Source organism: Mesoplodon densirostris, chromosome 2 (assembly GCF_025265405.1).
Source record: "Mesoplodon densirostris isolate mMesDen1 chromosome 2, mMesDen1 primary haplotype, whole genome shotgun sequence".
Classification (NCBI taxonomy): Eukaryota; Metazoa; Chordata; class Mammalia; order Artiodactyla; family Ziphiidae; genus Mesoplodon; species Mesoplodon densirostris.
Window position 1 is genome coordinate 60,410,546 of NC_082662.1, and position 15,457 is coordinate 60,426,002.

Below are 15,457 nucleotides of genomic sequence, written 5' to 3' on the forward strand. Positions count from 1 at the left end.
TAAATGAAGTTATTATAAACAACACAGAATTTATGCTGCATGCCAGCACAGTGAGGTATGCTTGTGTTCCCTCCATCAGTTTGAGGCCAGTGAGACATACAGACCTGTTTACTGGGCCAATCATGGGAAGCAAAGTCAGCAGGGTTTGGACCATCTGGAGGCTAACTGAGGAAGGCTCTATTGTGGAGACAGCATAGTAAGTGGTTGAGAGCACTCACTTCGGGGCCAGGCCAGCTTGGTTTGAAACACACCTCTACAACTTACTGTGTGACACCTTCGCTGAATTACTTACAGCCTCTGTGCCTCAATTCCCCCATCTGTAGACCCTGGCACTATTAATAGTACCTGTCATCATTTGGACCATATGTGATAATATTTATAGAGCACTTAGCATAGTGTAGCTGTCATGGGAGGAACTATAGTTTGCCTAAAGGAAATGGCAAAACACGAGGGTTCTCTGCTCCCCCAATCTTCCCCAATAGGGCATTCATCCTGGATTAAGATGTTAGGATCAAAGAATCATTGGGGTTAATGTTGACAATAACCTAATTCATCCCCTCTTTCTCATCGTATAGATAAACAAACTGGGGCATGCTATGAGGATGAGTGGGATGAAATATGACAAAACCCTGGGAGTCCCGTGGAGAAATACGAGGCCTTCTGTATGTTAGAGGTTTAAAGAAGATTAGACATGTAATATACAGAGCTAGAAAAATCCGGCATCATTATGATTGAAAAGAAAATTCTTCCCAATCATTTCTAAGACAACTTCTCAATTTTCTGTGATTTGAGGGTCAAAGAGCAGGGATTATTAAAGTGTTCACTTACATTCTAAGTTTATTCTCCCATCAATCAAAAAAAAAAAAAAAAAAGCTTGGGCATCTTTGATTTTCTTTTCCTTTTACTCCTCTATTCAGTCTTCTGGTGGAGGTGTTAATGAAAAGTGAACTGGTCAAATCCCATCTCATCAGAAGGAGACAGACAGGGGTAAAAATTCATGGTAATCAGGCCCTAAATCATCAGGACTGCCTACGATGAAGCTGACTTAAAAGTAAGGTGTCTGAAAAGCCAATCCTCCCATTTCTTTAAAGAGCCTTCTCCAAGTTGCATTCCTTTCTGTCAGGCAATGAGCTCAATGACGTCAATTTCATTTCTACTCCCATGACATAAACAGTTCCTTATCAAATGCCCGGGCCACTGCACAAACCTGGCTTCAAGAAAGAACTCTCCTGATCTGACACATGATCCAAGTCAAAATATTTGAAATCCAATTTGAAACTGTGGTCTGGCATAATTGACACAATTCAGGGCCAGATATTTAAAAGCTGATGCAGAATGTACAATCCACTGGCAGAACATTTGCCCAGGGCTGGTGGATATGCAAATTGTTGCAGTCTTTCCAAAAAGCAATTTAGAAATACAGATCAAGAACCTTAAGAATGCTCAGACCCCTTAACCCAGTAATTTCACTCGTAGGTATTAAACCTGAGGAAATATTCAGAGACAAGGGGTAAGGTTAACGTACAAGGTTGTTCCCTGCAGTACTATTTGCAAGTACAAAAGCAAAATAGGAACCAAAGAAAATATCTAACAATAGTAAATTACTTAAATTTTGCCATATTTCAATCAACCAAATACATGGTTGTTTAAAGAAATGTTTAATAGAAGGGGAAAAACATTCGCAATTTGACCATGGGGGTGGGGTGGGAGAAGGGAACCCCGGGATTCAAAATGACAAGCAATATGATTCCAATTTTGTCAATCAATTCTATCAATTTATCCATCCATCCATCATCTCTCAATCTACCTAGAGGATATATGCCTAGAAAAATGCCTGGAAGTAAATAAATATGGTAATGGTAATTACCTTGGAATACTAGTCTCATGGGTGTTTTTCATCTTTACACTTTTCTGTATGTTCTAAATTTCCTAGAGTGAGCACGTGCTACTTTAAATGTGAAAGGGAGTTATAAGGAATATCAATTGCAGAAACAAGTTAACCCTATGTCTTCTTTTAAAGAAGAGGATCAAAGAATCACTCGGAATCACTGGGGTCCTAATTCTATATTCCCCTGCCTTCATTCTCCCTCTCCTTCAACTCTTCTGCTATACCTTCTGCCATGTCACTTTTTCTAAGCCATTCTTTTTATTACATAATCCCTTGCTTTAAAGATTCTCTGGCTCTTCACTGCAAATATATATATATATATATATATATATATATATATAGTGTGTGTGTGTATATATATATACACAATAACTCCTAAACTTGGCCTTCCAGGTCTTCGGCAATCTTTTAACAGTATACTATCTGTGTATTTTTACTAGCACTTTTCCCCCCTCAAATCCTCATCCAACAGATGTTTATGAAGTGCCAACTCTGTGCCAGGTTGGCTCCATGCCTCACCCCTCACCTCCCATTACGCTCCATATATTGCCTCTGCCCCGGACCAGTCTCATATGCTCTCACCTGCAAGTTTCTGCTCCTTGGCACACTCCATTGTGGAAGACCCAGTGCACTAGCAAACATCCTCTTCTTATTGAACCAGGTTCGTTTCTCATTTCCCCGACGTGCAGCAAGTCAAATGCTGAGACGCTGAGGTTTGCAGCAGAGGAAGTGTTTATTCACAAGGCAGCCAAACAAGAAAACAGGAGAACTCTCAAGCCAGCCTCCCCTAAAAGTGAGAGGCTGGGGGTATTTATGGGATAAAGCTGAGGCGTGCAGAGCGTGGGGAAAGGTGATTGGAAATAAAAAGGTGATGTAATCATCGTTCTGCGCAGGCGTAACTAAGCTACAGCCTTCTTCATCGGATGCACGTTCATGAAATGGAGGCATTAGCACGTTCTGAGGGTGGAGTTTTGGGCCCTATGACGTCAAAAGGCCACGAGCAAACACCCGTGCAAGCCCAAGTTGGAGGGTTGGTGGTCCTAACAATCTTAATTGGCTTGAGCTTAAATTGGACACAGCTGACTCCAAGTTCCTGACAACAACTTGGGCAAGTTCTTTATTGTTTAGGCTACGTGACACTTGGAGGACATGCAAGTTTTTTACTTTTTTTTTTTTTTTCTTTTGCGGTACGCGGGCCTCTCACCGCTGTGGCCTCTCCCGTTGCGGAGCACAGGCTCCGGACGCGCAGGCTCAGCGGCCATGGCTCACGGGCCCAGCCGCTCCGCGGCCTGTGGGATCCTCCCGGACCGGGGCACAAACCCGCGTCCCCTGCACCGGCAGGCGGACCCCCAACCACCGCGCCACCAGGGAAGCCCGACATGCAAGTTTTCTGTAGCAACAATTAAAGTGAGCTTGCTCAGTGAAGACAGGTTACAGGTTTAATGGATCTAAGTGATGATTACCCTTGGTTTCACTCTCAGAGACTTTAACTTATCCCCCCCAACGGGAGCACATGTTCTAGGGATTTAGGCAAGTGCCTTAATTCCGGCTTGCTTCAGCTTTTCCATTTGAATAATGAGAACTGTAGTAATAACATGTGCCCTATACATTTGTTGTGACGATCAAAAGACCTAATACATGTCGAAGGCTTAGAACAGTGCCGAGCATAATGTAAGAGTTCAAGAAATGTTCCTTATTTGTGTTAGAGGCTGTAAATTCATTAAAGGTAGGATCCTAATTTCATTCCACTTTGTAACTCCCACAGGACCTGCCATCTTGTTTTGACTCCTATCGGAAACTCAATGAATATTTGTTGACTGAATGTATGACTGAATGACAGTTATGTGAGCCTTTACTGACCATACCCCTCACCCTCTGGGCACCCTGTGACTATAAATCGTGTCCACATCATTCATGTGGTCAGTATCAATGCCAACACAGGCAGAGCCTATGCAGTAGCTATTTAACTCTGCACCATATTTCTTCCGCTCCTAAAGCATTGGGGTGGGGTAAATGCCTTATACTCTACTCCCAGGTTTCTACACTATTGAGATTTTTCCATGGCAAGTTGCAGAATAGCTACCTAATATTTTCCAATCTTACTAATTTTCCTGGCCACAGCTGAAGAAAATTGCATTAAGACTTTCGCTTTAAGCCCACACATTGTACTGTCGCAAATGAACATCAGGAACTGTGAGTGGACTGCCGGGGGACCACCTACACAATTCATTTACAAGTTAGAGAAAAATAAACAAATGAAGGCAAAATATAACCAATTTATTTGCATAACCATCGGGTACTAGGTACTGCAATAACATTTTCATGCAGTATCCTGCTGAAAAATTTTAAAGGCACTTAGAAGCTATATGACCACAGTCAAATCAGTTTGTCCCTCTAAGCCTTGACTACTTTCCCCAGGCCACCTCTTTTCTGCCCAGGTACCTCTCCTATCCTCTGACCCACCTGTCATCTGTCTACTAGAAAACTCTACTTTGCATGTGCAAAATGGAGTTAATTATTTCCTGCACCAAATCCACTCTTCCTCCCCACCACCCACTCAGCTGCCCAAGGCAGAAACCTGGGGGACACCCTCCCTACCTTCTTTTCCCCTCACACATAACTCATCGCAAAATTGTTGCAACTCTACCATGCTGCCCTTGCTCTCCAGATTTACTGCCACGACTTCAGTTCAGGCCACTTTCATGTCTCATCTGCTTTATGGCAACAACCTCCTGGCTGGGCCCTCACCCCATCCCCTCTCAGCCTTTCTAATCTAGTTTCCTCATTAGAGCCCATGATCTTTCCAAAATAAAAGCGACCTTGTCACTCTCGGCTTTTAAGCCCTCAGTGGCTCTCCATGAACTCCATCAGATGCCATCTGGCCCCTGCTTTTCTCCCAAGCTTTATCTCCAATCCATCAGTTCCTCTACTGCATAATTTGGACTTTGTACATGACGCAAGAGGTTCTCAAAACAAGATTCGAGGACCCATGGGGTCCCCAAGGCCCTTTCAAGGGGTCTGAGGTCAAAGCTATTTTCATAATAATGCTAAGACAATATTTGCTTTATTCACTTTCATTCTCTCATGAGTATTCAGTGACATTTTCCCAAGGCTACATGATGGGCCATACTCCAACAGACTGAATGCAAAAGCAGGTACAAGCAGCCAGCTGTCTTCTATCAAGCCCAACAAGAGATTTGTAAAAATGTAATTATGTCAGCTTTTTGCTAAATATTTTTTTCTTATCAAAATACTTTACTTCTACTGAACTTTCACATATAAGGCATCTACTTCTTTTTTTTTTGAATTTTTGAATTTTAGTTTATTTCTTTATACAGCATGCTCTTATTAGTTATCCATTTTATACATATTAGTGTATATATGTCAATCCCAATCTCCCAATTCATCACTAAATTTTTTTGTTTTGGAAAATGCATTTAATATTCATAAAAGATAGGTTATTGATGTTAGTACCTAATCGGCTTATTATTATTAAGTTAATAAACACATTCAAAAATTTTTAGTTTTAACTCAGTGTTTTACAGTAAATATCCATAGATATGGCCCACATAAGAAAAATCTTTGGAGGGTCCCGAATAGTTTTTAACACTGTAAAGGAGTCCCTACACCAGAAAGTTTGAGAACTACTGCACTAGCCCAGTGGAACCACACAGAGTATTCCAGTGTCATGTTCTCTCTCTCCTTCTCCTTCAGGTTTTTTTAATGACTCTCTTTGGCAGGGTTACCTTCCCCAGTCACATAACTTTCCCCTCCCCACCCTTGGCCTGCCAATACTTCTGCACATTTTAGTCCTCAGCTTGAGAACCGTACCTCAGGGAAAGACTCCTTTCAGCTCCCCAGAGCAGCTCCAGGGCTTTTACTGAAGGCTTCTTATATGCCAAGCATAGTAATCATTGCTGTACCTGCATTTTCTTTTCCTCTGAGTTAGGCTGGGGCAGGGAAAAGAAAGCTCAGGGAGGGGGAAAATATAATCAGTTCCAGTCTAGAGCTAAGGAAAGTTAGGCTCAGAGAGGTTTAGAAACCACTCGGGTCACACAGCGAGTGAGTGGCACGGTTGATTCGAATCCACTCTCTTCCCACTCTGTCAGTCGTTCTTGTACTTGAGGGTGGTAAATCTTCAACAGCTGGTTCTCCAGAGGGACCAAGCCCTGATCTGTAGCATTTAGCAATTTCCAGGGTGTAAATACTCCTATGGTAGCCAATTTCCAGCTACCAACATAACATCACTGAACCCAGTGTTGGGAAGGGCCATGCAGTAGCTCATGTCATAGAGTATTCCCACCGTACAAATATAGTCAACATAGAAAACCCAAGAGCACAGATAATAGTAACCGGTAGTAAAATAATTAGGAATGATAGTGTTGAATTTGGGGTATTTTGAGTTTGAGTATATTTGTTTTAAATATGATTAAACATAATTTATTTAATTGTGGCTTTATATAATCTAATTTTTCACAATGGCCGTATTTAGCAACCAGCTCACAAAATTCCTGAATATTTAACAATTGGCTCTGGTACCTTAGAATTAACTGTTCAGAGTTTGACAGTTTCAGATGCTCAGGCTCTACTCCACAATTACTAATTCCCCAGGGTGGGACCAGGCTTTTGCATTTTTACCAAGACCCCCAGCTATCACCAAACCCAGAGAGAGTCATTTGTACATTCTTCCTTTCATTCAAGTATTCAACCCACACATTGAATGCTGAAGGGCCTGCGTTGTGCCAGACACTGTTTCAAGGTGCCAGGAAGATGACACTGAATAAAACAAAATCTCTGCTACTGATGTTTAAGTGGAGGAGACTGCTCATAAACACAGAAGCAGATGGATTACCCTGACAGTCCAGTGGTTAGGACTTGGCGCTTCCACTGCAGGGGGCATGGGTTTGATCCCTGGTCGGGGAACTGAGATCCTGCATGCCGCATGGCACGGCCAAAAATAAAGTGAAATAAAATAACACAGAAGCAGAAATTATACACTATATGTGAGGATAGCAATAACTCTTTGAAGAAAATAGGGTAGGAAATGGAAAGCAATGCAGGTGCAGTGAGTGGTGAAAGGTCTGAGGCAAGAGCAAGAGGGGTGGGCTTGAGGAACAGCAAGGGGGGCAGGTTGGGTGGTGCACCTGAGCAAGAGGTGAGTGAAAGGAGGTGAGATCCAAGGAAGGCAGGGCTGAGCATGGAGGGCCTCGGGTTGGGGGTCAGGCTGAGGGGCTCCAGCCTTCACTAGAGCTCCCATCCCAGCACTTGCACTGGTCCTTACAGCAGACCTAGTATTCTCTCTGCTGTATTCTAAGTGACTTTCCAGTTGTCCACATTCCTACCAGACTGTGTGCTCCTTTAGAGCATGGACAGTCTGTTTCCCAGAGTTTGGTGCAGTGTCCTATACATCATGCAAACTTCATAGATATTTGTGCTAGAGAAAAAATAATAGCAACAAACCAGCATTTATCTGACTCAGCTTTGACCAGCCCAAATCCCTGGGATTGCAAAACATCAGTGGCAAGACTGTAGGCTTTGGCATCAGATGGGCTTGAGCTTGACTCTAACTCTTGGACACAAGTTAATTTACTACCGTCCAATTTCCTCCTCTGTAGGAAAACTGGTACATACTGCAGAGGAGAAGCACGTGCAATCATGTTTTTTGTCACATGCTTAAAAATGTGTCCTGGCCATGTTATCTAAAACACTCCCCTGACATTCTTGATCCCCTCATCCTGTGTTCTTTTTCTTCATGACATTTATCACTGAGATTTTATTATATAATATTTATGTATCTGTTCATTGTCTCCTCCCTCTACTCTCCACCCTACTAGAATGTATGTTCCATCTGGGCAAGGGCTCAGTCTGCTGCATTCAATCTCTATATCCTCAGCATCTAAAAAAGTCCCCAGTACCTAATAGGCCCCAAGTAAATATTTGATGGATGGGGATTGATGGATGGATGGATAGGTGGATGGATAGGGATGGATGGAGATGGATGGGATGGATGAAGTTTGATGATTGGATAAATGGATGGATGGTTAGATAGATGGATGGAGAGCTCAATAAAAGTTGGTTGTTATTAATAACTTAATATTTTTTCAAATATCTCCCTTTGGATTAGGGGTCCCATTAGGTGGCTCACTTGTACCTGCTTGGGTCTTGAACCTGCTTCCTTTTCATCCGTGGCACCTGCCATGGCCTCCTCAAGCTCCTGGACTGTCATCATGTATCAGTTCCAAGACATTGTGGTGACACCATCCTCCCCAATGTGTTCTGGGGAGGTAAGAAGTCTACTTGAGAATTTTTTTTTTTTTTTTTTTTTTTTTTTTTTTTTGCAGTACGCGGGCCTCTCAGTGTTGTGGCCTCTCCCGTTGAGGAGCACAGGTTCCGGACGCGCAGGCTCAGCGGCCATGGCTCATGGGCCCAGCCGCTCCGCGGCATGTGGGATCTTCCCGGACCGGGGCACGAACCCGTGTCGCCTGCATGGGCAGGCGGACTCTCAACCACTGCGCCACCAGGGAAGCCCCTACTTGAGAATTTTATTTCTTATTCTGCTAGGAAATCTTTTGGTTTGTTACTAGGATCTGACATCCCAGAAGCTTCTCTGCTTCATACCTGATGAAGCCAACCTCAGAATGACAAGTTTCCCAGCAACAATGGGGTAATTACACTCCAAAGCATATATTTAGCTCTTGTTTTCGATCTGCACAGAAAAGCTGGTTGATGACTCTGACTTAAGAACAAAATCCTACCTTCAGATTTGTTTGACTTGTGCTCTCCCTTGGGAGAGTGAATTTGGGAATAGAACATGAGGCTATGCTCTTGGTTATGGTGGTTAGGAGATCAGGGCTTTTGGAATTGGGCAAATCTAGGCTTGAATCCTGGTTCTGCTCCTTACCAGCTCTGTGCCTTGGGAAGATACTTAACCTCTCTAAGCCTCAATTTCCTTTATAAAATGTGACTTCCTCCATTAATATGTATTTATTCAACACCTATTAAGTTCCAGGCATTGTGTTAGACTTTAGAGGTACACCAGTGAGCAAAAGTCACTCATGGCCTCATGCACATAATCTTATACTCTATCTGGTTGCAAAACCATTAAACAAATAACAATGCAAAGGGGAAAGACAAGGTGTGATGGGAACTTACAATGGGGAAATAACCCAGTCTGGACAATCAGAAGGTTTAACTGAGGCAGTGAGGGTTAAACTGAGTTAGGCAAAGAAGGGATGTGGGTCGGGGGGCTGCAAGGAAAGAGAAAAATGTTTGATGTTGAGCTACAGTTTAGGATTAGAGATGAAGATTCTGTTTTCATAAGAGGTTTAGTAAGATTCTAGGAATAAGTCATGCTACTTTGGGGACCAGGTGACAAAGTACACAGAATCTGAGACAAGGCAATTATCTCAACTTCTGCATGAAATCCTGACATTTTCGAGCATTGGGAACAGCATCATGTGAACTTAGCTTTGGACCTTGCTATTGGGAGACTGAGTAGCTCTGGAAGAACATAGTAGATGCCAAGTGGGACTGCACTTGGTTGAAAAATTTGTATATAATTGTAACTCAAGGGGCTCTCAGAAATTCTTGGTGAGAATGGAGGTGGTGAGTGCTATATAACAAAGTGAGGGTGAGAATACAATCTTTTATATAAGGTGTTTTCTCATGAGTTTGAGATAATTAAAGAGGGAACACATATCACTAGTACAGTCATAAACAGAAGCAAAAATTCTAGCACCTCAACTAGTATTTGACAATAAACAGTTCATCCAGAATATGAATATGTTAATACTTTTATTTATTTATTTAAATTTCATTGAAGTAGAGTTGATGTACAGTAGTATATAAATTACAGGTATACAATATTATGATTCACAATTTTTAAAGGTTATACTCCATTTATAGTTATTATAAAATATTGGCAATATTCCCCATGTTGTACAATATATCCTTGTATCTTATCTTATACCTAATAGTTTGCACCTCTTACTCCCCTACTCCTATATTGCCCCTTCCCCCTTCCCTCTCCCTGCTGGTAACCACTAATTTGTTCTCTATATCTGTGAGTCTGCTTCTTTTTTTGTTATATTCACTAATTTGTTGATTTTTTAGATTCCACATATAAGTGATATCATACAGTATTTGTCATTCTCTGTCTTACTTATTTCACTTAGCATAATGCCCTCCAAGCCCATCCATGTTGCTGCAAATGGCAATATTTCTTTTCTGTTTTTGGCCATGCCAAGAAGCTTGCAGGATCTTAGTTTCCTGACCAGGGACTGAACCCGGGCCATGGCAGTGAAAGTGCTGAGTCCTAACCACTGGACTGGCAGGGAACTCCCCAAATTTTCATTCTTTTTATGTCTGAGTAGTATTCCATTATGTTTATATGTATATATATCACCTCTTCTTTATCCATTCATCTGTTGATGGACACTTAGGTTGCTTCCATACCTTGGCTATTGTAAATAATGATGCTATTAATATTGGGGTGTGTATATCTTTTCCAATTAGTGTTTTCATTTTCTTCAGATATATACCCAGGAATGAAATTGCTGGATCATATGATAGTTCTATTTTTAATACTTTGAGGAACCTCCATACTGTTCTTCATAGTGGCTGCACCAATTTACATTCCTACCAACAGTGTATTAGGGTCTCCTTTTCTCCACATCCTCTCCAACATTTGTTATTTGCAGATTTTTTCTTTTTTGATGATAGCCATTCTGACAGAAGTGAGGTGATATCTCTTTATTATTGTGACTTGCATTTCTCTGATGTTTAGCGATGCTGAGCATCTTTTCATGTGCCTGTTGCCTATCTGCATGCCTTCTTTGGAAAAGTGTCTTATTCAGTTCTTCTGCCCATTTTTACTTGGATTTTTTTTGATATTGAAGTGTATGAGCTGTTTACATATTTTGGATATTAACCCCTTATTGGGCATATCATTTGCAAGTACTTTCTTCCATTCAGTAGGTTGTCTTTTTGTTTCATTGATGGTTTGCTTTGCTGTGCAAAAACTTTAAGCTTAACTAGCTCTCATTTGTTTGTTTTTGTTTTTGTTTCCTTTGCCTAAGGAGACAGAGCCAAAAAAATAGTGCTGCGATTTATATCAAAGAGTGTTCAGCCTATCTTTTCTTCTAGGAGTTTTATGGTTTCTGGTCTTACATTTAGGTCTTTAATCAACTTTGAGTTTATTTTTTATATGGTATGAAAAAATGTTCTAATTTTATTCTTTTACATGTAGTTGTCCAGTTTTCCCAGCACCACTTATTAAAGAGACTGCCTTTTCTCCCTTGTGTATTCTTGCATCCTTTGTCGTAGATTAATTGACCATAGTGCATGAGTTTATTTCTGGGCTCTCTATAGATTTGTTCCATTGATCTATGTGTCTGTTTTTGTGCCAACAACTTCTAATTAATTGTCATTGTTTAAAAATTGTGAGATTCCCCCCAAAATCAGAAAAAAAATTGTAACACTGGGTCCACATCTCCCAGTAGAACTGAGTAGAGGTAGCTCTCTATAGATGGGTATAATCTTCCTGCGTACCATCAACTAGACTCCCTACTTGCCCACTGTGGACCTTGAGTATGAGATCCTCTCATTTCCAAGATGAAAAGAACTGCAGTCCACAGAAGTTTCCAGAGGCTGCCAGCTAGTTAAGAATAGCAGAGCTGATATCATAGTTAGTATCTTAAGGAGTCCTTCTACCAGCAGGATAGGAGACATTTTTCACTCAGGTGGGCATTTTCAAGCAATAATTCCAAACGTGATAAACTGCCTTGTCCTCAAACAGCCTGGCCTGATAGCACTGCTTAATTCACATTTAAATTACACTGGGAACAAATACATTTCACAATGTTCAGCTCCAGGTTGCAGAGAAAAACACACTAATAGAGCTCTGCAATTACGAGTAATTTTTCTCTGAATCCCTCTCTTCCTCTCCCACTCTGGATTAATGACTGCCTTCACAAAGAGTCCACATGAGCTTTCAGAGCCAAAGGAGTAAACAGGAGGACATGCATTAACGTGGAGGGCTGGTTACCTCCCACGCCTGAGTATAGAGCTTTTAGAAATGGAATTTTTTAGATGATGTGCTTCTCCTACAAATATCAGGTGAACATAATCTCTGAGGCAGTGGGTGTTGGGTAGAACAACATTTGCATTAGTCATGGAATAAATATCCAGAAGTAAAGAGGGAAAGAAACAACAATCCAATTCAACTGAGCAGTGGAGCACTTACTATGTGCCAGGCATTTGTGTACAATGCTTTCACAGGTTTTAGTTTATTCCCTTTGCACAACTCACAAGGCTGTGAGCAGCAAAAAATAAAAAAATTAAAAAAAATAAATAAGGAAGGAAAGACAGTATTGAACCCACATTTTTTGATTCTGGATTCATCTTGCTGATGTCAGAGGATCTGGGGAAGAATCCCAGCTCCAGTGATCCCAATGTGTGACCTTAGGTTAATTATTTAACCGTTCTGAGCTTCATCTGTTCCTTGTCTGTTAAATGCCATATGCTATGTGCACAAAACACTTATAGTTTTTTTTTCTTTCAATTAGACTATGTGGTTCCTCACTGGGGTTACTAATATTGAATATAATTTTAAAAGCACTGGGGGTTGGCGTTAGAAAATTTGGATTCTAGTTCCCACTTTTTCCTTTCCTGCTGAGACGCATAAGGAAATTATCTGGTTTTTTCAATAATTAGAAAAACAACATTGTACATGGCAGTATAATTCAAACTCTATTAAAGGTTATAAAATGAAAAGTGGGTCTTCCTTCCCCATTAAATAACCAGTGCCTTCCTCAGAGGCAATGCCTATTAACATTTACTTGAATATCCCTCTAGAAGAGTTTTCTATTATGCATATACGACCACATACACACACACTCTAGCCCTCAAATGGGAGCAAATTTAAAATAAGACTTGGAGATATGGTGTGTTGGCCCATATCACCTCATTATTTTAGTGTAGCTAAGCCCATACTGATAGTCAGGTAGGTAATTTCCAGTCTTCTGTTGATAATAATGATAGTTAATATTTATGGATTGCTTGGAATGTTCCAGGCACTATTCTAAGTACTTTATATGTATTAACTCATTTAATACAACCGTCCTGGATAGAAACTATTATTATCATCCATTTCACATCTGAGGAAAATGATGCCCAGAGAACTTGCCCCACAGACACACAACAAGTGGGAGAGGTAGAATGACCAATGCTGTAACACATCTTTGCAGAGTTTTGTGCACATTTGTCAGAATATCTGGCAAATGATGGCTCTTAAGAACAGCAGCAGTGTAATCAGTTTGCATTTTTGAAAGATCAATATAATAGCAGGGTGGAGAATGGACTCGTCTTATAACACCTGTCACACTCTGCTGTGCATTTTTTCCCCGTCTACCTTGTTAAGATTATGAGCTTCTTGAAGGCGGGGACTCTGAGCCCCAGGGCTTAGCACTGGGCCAGGATATTGCTGACCCTTAATAACATTTGTGAATAATTAGCATTGAAAAATAAGGAAGCCTTCAATGGGACTGGTATTTGGTATTTGGGCTGGGTTTTAAAGGGTGAATAAAATTTTGATAGGCAGAAAATGAAAGAAAATATTTCTTCTTTGTGTGAAGAAACAACAAAGGAATGGCTACATAGGATGTTTGAGGGAACAGAAAACTGTCCAGGCTGTTTGGAGAAAGGGTACATGGTGTGATGTGCTCACAGAGGAGACTGGAAAGGAAATTTGGAGGCAGACATGGGGGATTCTAATGCTATGCTAAGTTTGTGAGATCTTGTCTAGGCCACGTCCATTAACCTGAAGGACAAAACAGATGAGCATCTATGAGTGCACCCACATAGACCCACAATACTGGTGTCAAATAGTTAAATTTTTTGAATCTCAGTTTATAAAATTGTATTTATCTCCATACCAGGTTTCTTTCCTCCACTTTTTCACTTCCCGACATCAAACGCATGGCAGGTTTGTCAGCATCAGTAGCCTGAAAAAACATCATATCAGTGCAGTGGGCATATTTTCAGTTTTCATTTATTTTAATCCTCACCAAGTCCCTGAATTCACTCTCTTACATATTTATTTTTCCAAGTTCTGGCCCTGTGGGTCCAGGTTTATAGATGTAGCTTATAGATGTATTATTCACATTCATTTATATGCAAACATACCTCTCAGTGGATTTTGTTACCTTTCTGTTAATCTTGAATTCCATGAAGTTACATAGATATCTGACAACATATATTATTTTAAATACATGCTAATGTTTTTTGACACTTGATTGTTGATCCTAGCAAATGTATGTAATAAAATTCAAATTAGAAATTAGTTCTGCTAGCCACTCTTACTATGTATCAGCACTGCCCGACAGGAAGATAATATGAGCCAAAGATGAGCCACAAATACAATTTTTAAATTTCCAGTAGCCACATTTAAAAAAGTAAAAAGAGATACCAAATTAGTATGTTACATTTAACCCACTATATCTAAAATATTATCTCAACATGTAATAAATATTAAAAATTATGAGATATTCTATCTTCGTTCTTTTTGTTATAATGTGATATATTTACAATACATCTCACTTTGGTCTAGCCATATTTCAAGTGCAGAAGTTACATAAGGCTAGAGGCTACTATGCTGTATAGTGCAAAAATAGAAGCTATAGGTTCCAGCTCCTTTGAATAACACTACTAGCTAGAAGAATGGTTAGAATGGTTTATATCTTCCCTGTTCCAAGCAGTAATAATGTAAAGCTTCTTTCTTGCTTGTAATTGTGTTTGGGAGACCCCTACTAAGTCTCTAGGCATAAAAGATTCCAACCGTGTAATCCCTTCAGGGAAAAGTTTTCCAACACCCCATATAAAATGCTCTCTTCTCTGTTTCTAAACCACCCTATGCATTTTGTAATTGTCAATTTGCTTCTTTGCCTCCCTTCTGGATTCTAGGGAGGCTCTGAGAAAGCTTCCTTTTCCACATCTGTATAGCACAAATAGAGAACAGAAAAAATTCACTTGTCCTTGGACTAGTCATCTTAGAAAGGAAGTACATCATGGTGGTTAAGAGCACCGACTCTGGAGCAGAACACCTGGCTTTAAATGTTGACTCTGTCACTTACTGGTTTTGTAACATTTATCTGTCTGCAAAATGGGCATAACAGTATCTACTTCATTGGATTGTTGTGAGGATTAAATAATATAATGTAAAACATTGACATGTAGAAAGATTATATAAATATTTGCTCTAATGGAATGTAGAAACATTGGCACATAGATAGACTGTATATATATTTGCTATAATTTAAAAATATTTTTTACTAAGCATTACTTGCAACATTAAATCTCCTCCTTCCCCTTTCTAAAGGGTAGTATTTGCCACTTAGTAATCCCTTTGCTCATCTACGAAGAACAACAATGAATGCATATATTTTTTCAAGGAAAATTCACCTGGAAAATAGCCAAGATAGAGTGTTTTCTTTTAGAAATGGAATTACTCCATTTGGGATGTTAGCTAAGAAATACTTTTTAAAAATAGACTACATTTAAAAGCAATATGGA